Below are 8,001 nucleotides of genomic sequence, written 5' to 3' on the forward strand. Positions count from 1 at the left end.
CAATATCTTGATACATCATTTATACAGATACCAGTCAACAAAGCTAAATCAAATTATTTACAGATATATAGACAACCCCACGCTCACATCAAATAGTAATAATAGGTGCAACAATCATCATAAATATTATGTCTCAAATACATCAATCGTATTCAACAAAATAGAAAATAAGCATGCACATTATATAAGCTCTACTCTGGCCTTTTGCCTCTAAAGAGATCTGCCTCATACACGTCTGCACCTGAAAATATGCCCATAAGATCTCTAACATAAATCTCAATAAGACAAGGGGTCCTCAAAGACTCTTCCGCCCCAAGCTCACTTACATGTATATAATAAGTATGGCAAAATAATAAAATGCATGACAATAACAATGTTGTATCATCATGGTAAAATAATTTGATCCTCATATAGTTATATATCTCAGTATATATCATGTGATATATGCAAGTGCAGTTCAACTGGCCAGAGAGCATAATAGAAATTACACACGTCTGCAACCTACCAAAACATAAAGGTCGCAACCTTATGCCTTACACACCACGGTCGCAGCCTGATCGTGTAAGTAATCAACATCACATCTATATATTACATCAACAAGCATATCCACATATATCAGATAATATCAATGCATGAACATTTTCAGAAAAAGCATATCATGCACATCAAACCATCCTCCCATGGAGTTTGGTGGAACCAACTGTGGATAAATTCAAGGACCAGAAGCTTAACTGTCAAGCTAAACCCTCCCTCAATGACTCGGTGTCCAAAGGGTCACTTGTAATAACAGTGTCCAGCAAGGTCATATATTTGTTTTCATAACATTCATACCATCAATAAACAGATCTTAGCTTTTTCAGATTAAAAGGAACATTATTTATTTTTTTTCGCTTACTGTAGGCTCTTTCAAAAGCCTCCAGTACTAAACTGTATTTACCATTTTTAAAACTGGTATTAAAACACTTTACCAAAAGTCCTAATATTTTAGTATGTCAAACTAGACATTACAAGCTTCCCAGCAACATATTATATGTCTCATTTGGAGTTGTATAACTCCGATTTTATTTTTCGCAATGTGACTGCTGCAAACTGAATTTCCAAAGCAAGACAGCAACTTAAATTTCAAACTGCGATCAATCCACTTTTCCATTGGATCTGAAATTTTATTAGATTGTAGCCCTATGTGTTATCTTCACAAGGTCCAAATCTCACTCAATCTGGAGCTTTGTAGCTCTAGATATCTCAATTTTACTAAACTAGTGTGTTGTTATCATATCGTCGTATTAAGCAGCGCTTAATAAAAATGCGGGACTAACTTTTTCTTTTCAATTATGACGTCATTATTATTAACCAAGTTGATTACTTAATCCATTTTCAAAACATTTCCTGTATGTAAATTGCAATAAGAGCTAAATACACTGAATAACCTCATAATATAAATAAATGAGTATCTAAATCACGGAACTACAACATGTAGTCCGGACCATAATCCTGATACATTATACAACTCGAATCTAAATCAACATAGTCAAGTCAATTTGGCATGGACAACCCCCATGGTCACCAAATAAGGCAACAAAGCCCAACAGAGTCTCAAGTCATATAACCATATAAAGGCAAATAATCATAATTAGTATCTAATCATAGCAGTATAATCAGCATGCAACAGTCAACTAAGCTCCAGTCTCCTGCCGCCCGAGGTCTCAACCCCCGAGGTACCTGAACCTGAAAAATGTGCCCCAAACGTGGGGTTAGATCTCTAAAAAGAAATCTCAGTAAGACAAGGGGACCTCAGGACTCTTTCGCCCCAAGCTCACTTACAAATATAATATAAGTTCGAAAACAGTAATTACAATGCATGTTCATATTAAGGCATTTAAATCATGACAATATGTCTCTTGCTCGACGAGCCAAAAACTTTAACTCATTAATCATGTGATGTATACAAATGTGGTTCGACTGGCCAGAGAACAAGATAGGGATTATGCACGTCTGCGACCTTTCTAAACATAAGGGTCGCATCCTTATGCCTTATACACCAGAGTCGCATTCTGATCGTGTAAGTATCAACATCACTTTCATACATTACATCAACAGTTAACTTAACATATCTCAGGCATATAATAATGCATATATCATCTTTCATAAAGGCATACATGCATATAAACCACCCTCCCATAGAGGTCAGTGGAACAAGCAACAGATCAATCCAAGAACACGAAAGCTTACCTCTAAGAAATCAATCCAAGTCAAAGTCCACACTAGCTCAGGGTCACCAAACAGCACAATCACAGTCTGTTTATACAATAAATAATCATTAATATTCATTGTCCAAGGTTCCATTTAGTGATTAAGGCTTTCCGACTTGTTTTAGGTGATTTCATGCAATTTCTACAGGAGGTATTCGAATACTCCTCGATGAGTATTCGAATACTCCATTATTAGTATATGGGTGTCCTTGAGACAATCTTTTTGATTAAATAAAGACATAAGATGTAGACCTTTTTGTCGCAAATTAATAATAAGCACTCTTTATCCTGTTTCATATTTAGTCTCGATATTATTGTTAATATATTATGAATAAACTGGATAAACCCCTTGGAATAAAATAGGTATCTCTTAAGTATCTGTGATGAGATCACAATCATGAGGATTTAAGGATACCAGATGTTTATTCCTAATTTTATGTTCCTAGTCTAGAGACACTGTGAATGGGGATCAGTGATCTCGGGTAAGACTAGCACGACTTATCTACTTGTATTCGGATGCAAGGTAAAGACCTCATGAGTTGCAGATATAGAGATGTCTTAGCTAAAGTCGTGGGTGAACTTATAAGGGTATAGCTCGCACTGAACTGACCCACAAAAAGACTCTATGAGGAAATCTCACATAGAGTATCATTAGAATATTCTCTTTACATTTGGGTATGTCTTTCCTTAGACCAGAAGTTATTACCTAGACTGTGTTCTAGAAGGCATGCTTTGACTGTATACCTCGTCTGCCTGAAACATGGAGACTCATAGGTATACTGTTGAGCTTGTCCTGAAAGAGCACAGGGCTAGGGTGATAAGCTGAAGGAATTCGTCAAATCTCTGTGAGAGATTATGTTATCTGTAAACTGGAGAAATCGGGATGACATTTGCAGGGACTCGAGAATCTATGCATAGTAAAAGAGATCATGAGATGATCTGCCTTTAGAGTCAGTAAATTGAAGATTCCCTATTTCGAATAAAGCTTACCCTAAACCGCAAGGGTTGATACGTTTCCTTACCCTAGGTTTAATGGGAAGGTAACCGAGACGAAAGGAAATACATACGGCAACCAACTATGTGTAATAGGATGATCAAGTCATTAATCTAACTGGCTCTGGGGCAACAAAGCATTGCTAGTGCTCTGTGTTGTCATTAGATGGGTTGTGGGCTTGTTGGGCCCAAGCCCGTTTATGTCAGTAGCTATGTTGTGCCTAATGGGTCACACACTAACACCTTATTGTCATGATGATATAACATTAAATGTTAGTATATGGATGTCCTAGAGACAATCTTTTAATTAGATTAGGACATATGTGGACCTTTGTATTGTCGCAAATAAATAAAAGCACTATTTATCCTGTTTCATATTTTGTCTCAATATTACTGTTAATATTTTATATGAGTAACTGGATAAACCCCTTGGAATAAAATAGGTATCTCTTGAGTATCTGTGATGAGATCACGATCATGAGGATTCAAGGATACTAGATATTTATTCCTAATTTTATGTTCCTAGTCTAGAGACACTGAGAATGGGGATCAGTGATCTCGGGTAAGACTAGCACAACTTATCTACTTGTATTCGGATGCAAGGTAAAAACCTCATGAGCTACAGATATGGAGATGTATTAGCTAAAGTCGTGGGTGGATCTATAAGGGTATAGCTCGCACTGAACAGACCCACAAAAGAGACTCTATGAGGAAATCTCACAGAGAGTATCATTAGAGTAGTCTCTTTATATTTGGGTATGTCTTTCCTTAGACCAGAAGTTATTACCTAGACTGTGTTCTAGAAGGCATGCTTTGACTGTATACCTCGTCTGCCTGAAACATGGAGACTCATAGGTATACTGTCAGGCTTGTCCTGAAAGAGCACAGGGCTAGGGTGATAAGCTGAAGGAATTCGTCAAATCTCTGTGAGAGATTAGGTTATCTGTAAACTGGAGAAATCGGGATGACATTTATAGGGACTCGGGAATCTATGCATAGTAAAAGAGATAATGAGATGATCTGCCTTTAGAGTCAGTAAATTGAAGATTCCCTATTTCGAATAAAGCTTACCCTAAACCGCAAGGGTTGATACGCTTCCTTACCCTAGGTTTTATGGGAAGGTAACCGAGACAAAAATAAATACATATGGCAACCAAATATGTGTAATAGGATGATCAAGTCATTAATCTAACTAGCTCTGGGGCAACAAAGCATTGCTAGTGCTCTGTGTTGTCAGTAAATGGGTTGTGGGCTTGTTGGGCACGAGCCCATTTATGTCAGTGGCTATGTTGGACCTAATGGGTCACACAGTAACACCTTAATGTCATGATGATATAGCATTAAAGGTATTGGGCCTAATAATGGTTGTTAGCCCAAGAAGAAGTTTGGAAGCCCACCTAAGAGGGAGAGGGCGCATGGTATTGTTAATGGGCTTGGATGGTCCAAGACATTACTAATTAATTTAATTAGTTAAATTAATTATCAAATATTTAAATTTTGAATTTTGAATTTGAATTTTGAATTTTGAATTTTGAATTTTGAATTTTGAATTTGAATTTTGAAATTCGAATTTTGAATTTGAAATTTGAAATTTGAAATTTGAATTTTGAATTTTGAATTTTGAATTTGAAATTGAATTTGAAATTTGAATTTGAATTTAGAATTTAAATGTTTAAACGTTTGAATTTAAATGTTTGAATTTGAATTTGAATTGGCTATGAAAAGTTGTTTCATAACAAAAGGATAAGACGAGATCTTGTTGGAACAAATCCCTTGTATCAAGAGAAGATCTATGGAGATCTCCAAGGGCTGATTTGGGGCACCATTTTGGTGGGAGATGATTGTCATCTTGTCAAACCAACAAGCTCCAATCAGATTTGGTTGTTGAGAGAATCAGTGAGCTAGTTGGTTCAAACTTGAATGCAACAGCTCAAATGTATTTGGTCCCTTTTTGGGCTGAATAGGGGCACATGAATTGGTGGTCATATGATGACCATTGGTTCAGAATTTTGACTAGATAAAGACCTAGTCTTATGAGGATTCAAAGGGGAGGTTGTTGGGATTTTTGAATTGCAACAACTCCACCTTTGTCTCACTCACTTGTGCGCCACTTTTATTATAAGTAAAGTACAAATTCTGATTTGATACACTAATTCTCTCCCTCTCTTGTGCGCCTAGTTGGTGAGTTCCTCCTTAAGGTTTTTCAAAAGAACCTAGCCAATTCTTCTATATACTATTCCCACTCTTGTGAAGTTTTCATGCTGGAGACTTCACTCTTCTAAACACATATACCTAGCCTCCTTCTTCACCTATTGAGCGCATAGCAAGACTCTTTGTGGTGGTCAATTGGTGGCTTTCAAGAAAGCGTTCTTGCATCTTGACGTGGATGGTGTGGATCAACGTTAGAGGGTTTGAACCCTTCAAACCTAACACTGATCGTCTTGGAGTTTTGAACTCACAAACAAAGGTAACATCACATGCCATAAAGCATGATTCTTGATTGCATGTGTAATTCCGCATATGAAAAAAAAATTCCCTCTCACATGCTACGACCTTCAAGGCCATTTTACTTTCAAGTGGTATCAGAGCATGGTTGCTTTACCATCGGCGGGTGATAGTACTTTGTTTGTGAAATTAATTTTCTCACGGTCAAAAGGTCTTTTGTTAAAGATTAATTCTTTGCATGTGGATTCTTTTTTATGAACATATTTAATATGATTATGGTGTTTATATATCTACATGACCTCATGGTTTTGTTTGTTTTGATTCTTTGTGAAAGTTTCCAAAAGAAACATTTTTTTTGAAAAGGGAATATGATTCTGCCATGATGTGAATATTCAAATGCATTATTTTCTCCATGATTTTGTTTAATAAAATTTTTGTATATGATGATGTATGGTTCGGCCATATGAGTTATGGTTGAATAAATGGTTTAATTTTTGTGATATTTGAGAAAGATTTGACAAAGATTTGAATTATGCATAAAGATGCAAAATTCGACCATTAGGAGAAAATTGAAAAAATTTTGAATTTTGATTCTTGTTTTGATATTTTAATTGTTAAATTATCAAAACATATGTGAGTAAATATTTATATAATATTTGATATTATGTGCTTGCAAGCTGTTTAAATTTTCAGGTGCAATTTGGAAGGGGATGGTCATGGTGCCCGAAATTCGAATTTCAAATTTTAAATTAATGTGTAATTTTGCTCTATTTTAATTAGAGTTGTAATTTGAATTTTGAATTTTTATTATTTGTCCCTCCAAAGATGTTTTGGAGTTTCTTTAATTATATGTAATTAGAGAATTAGGCTAGTGGCGTATAGAGGACAGGAGCCGATGCTTGAGAAGCAAGATGGACAAATGCACGAGCACCATGACCATCTCAAATAAAACTATTTTATATGCATGTATGCTTTTATGTTTTGAACGACTAGTATGCATGAATTGGACAAATCGCGTTTGTATGTATTATTATGCATGTCCAATTACGACTAGTGTAATCCGATAGATGTTTGACATAGGATAACGACTAGCATGATAATAATATAAATGTGTTTGATGAGACCTAATAAACCCCAAATAAAAGGAACCCTTAAAGGAATAAATTACTAAGCATATGATTACCTTTCACCACCAATATTACTCGAACTTCCTCTACATAGTGGTGCTCCACAACTCAATTGGGACCCACTGTTTCGTTGAGTAAGAGTAGTATTAGAAGTGTTAGACACTTAGGGTCTGGTTAATACTTAACTGAGACATAAGTTGCAGGCTCAGCCGGGCTTATGTACTTAGGGTAATAATGCTAGGTTGGTTGCATGAGATGCACCACTAAGTGACAAGGAGTTGTCAACCTAATGTTAAGAGAGAGTATGAGATACTGTTGATGAGGATCAACCCATTATTTAAATTAATCTTGCGGTCACAGACGGGGGTTAAAATAGATAATCGCACTCTTAATCTCACTAAGGTAAAATCTAAAAGTAGATTAACCCTAAGTCAAATGGGAAGGGTCATTGACTTAGATAAAATAGTGGAAGGGGCAAATTATTTAAAGTCTTTAATAATTTGTTTATACAACATGTCTAAATATATTAATTAAATCATCTTTACATCTTTTTCAGTTTTTAGTATGACTAATCCACTGTCACTGCGCTCAATACTCGATACGAACAAACTGACCGGTTCAAACTTTATGGACTGGTATCGGAACTTAAGAATTGTTCTTAGGGCCGAAAAAATAGCTTATGTCCTGGATGCTGTATTACCCGAAGCTCCTAGGGAAGGGGAAGATGGGTTTGCGGAATTTGATTTCGAGGCCCACAAACAGCACATGGATGACAATGTGTTGACTGTCTGCATTATGTTGGCATCCATGTCGCCTGAACTGCAAAAGCAGCATGAGCATATGGATGCTCCCTCTATTGTCTTACATCTCAAGGAGTTGTATGACATTAAAGACAGGCATGAGAGGTATGAGGCCTCTAGAGAATTGTTCTCATGCAGGATGTCTGAGAACATGTCTGTGAGCAGTCATGTTCTTAAGATGATCGGACTCATTGAGAAGCTAGGGAATCTAGGCTTCGTGATGGATGCCGAGCTAAGTAATGACTTAGTCCTGACCTCGTTTCCACCTTCCTTCAGTCAATTCATTATGAATTACAACATGCATGGGATGCTTGTGAGCTTGCCTGAATTGTTAAGCATGTTAACAACTGCTGAAGTGTCTATCAAGAAGGATAGGACGCATACTCT

Source organism: Gastrolobium bilobum, unplaced genomic scaffold (assembly GCF_033153095.1).
Source record: "Gastrolobium bilobum isolate Gb01-03AN ecotype WA unplaced genomic scaffold, APGP_CSIRO_Gbil_v1 utg3817, whole genome shotgun sequence".
Lineage (NCBI taxonomy): Eukaryota > Viridiplantae > Streptophyta > Magnoliopsida > Fabales > Fabaceae > Gastrolobium > Gastrolobium bilobum.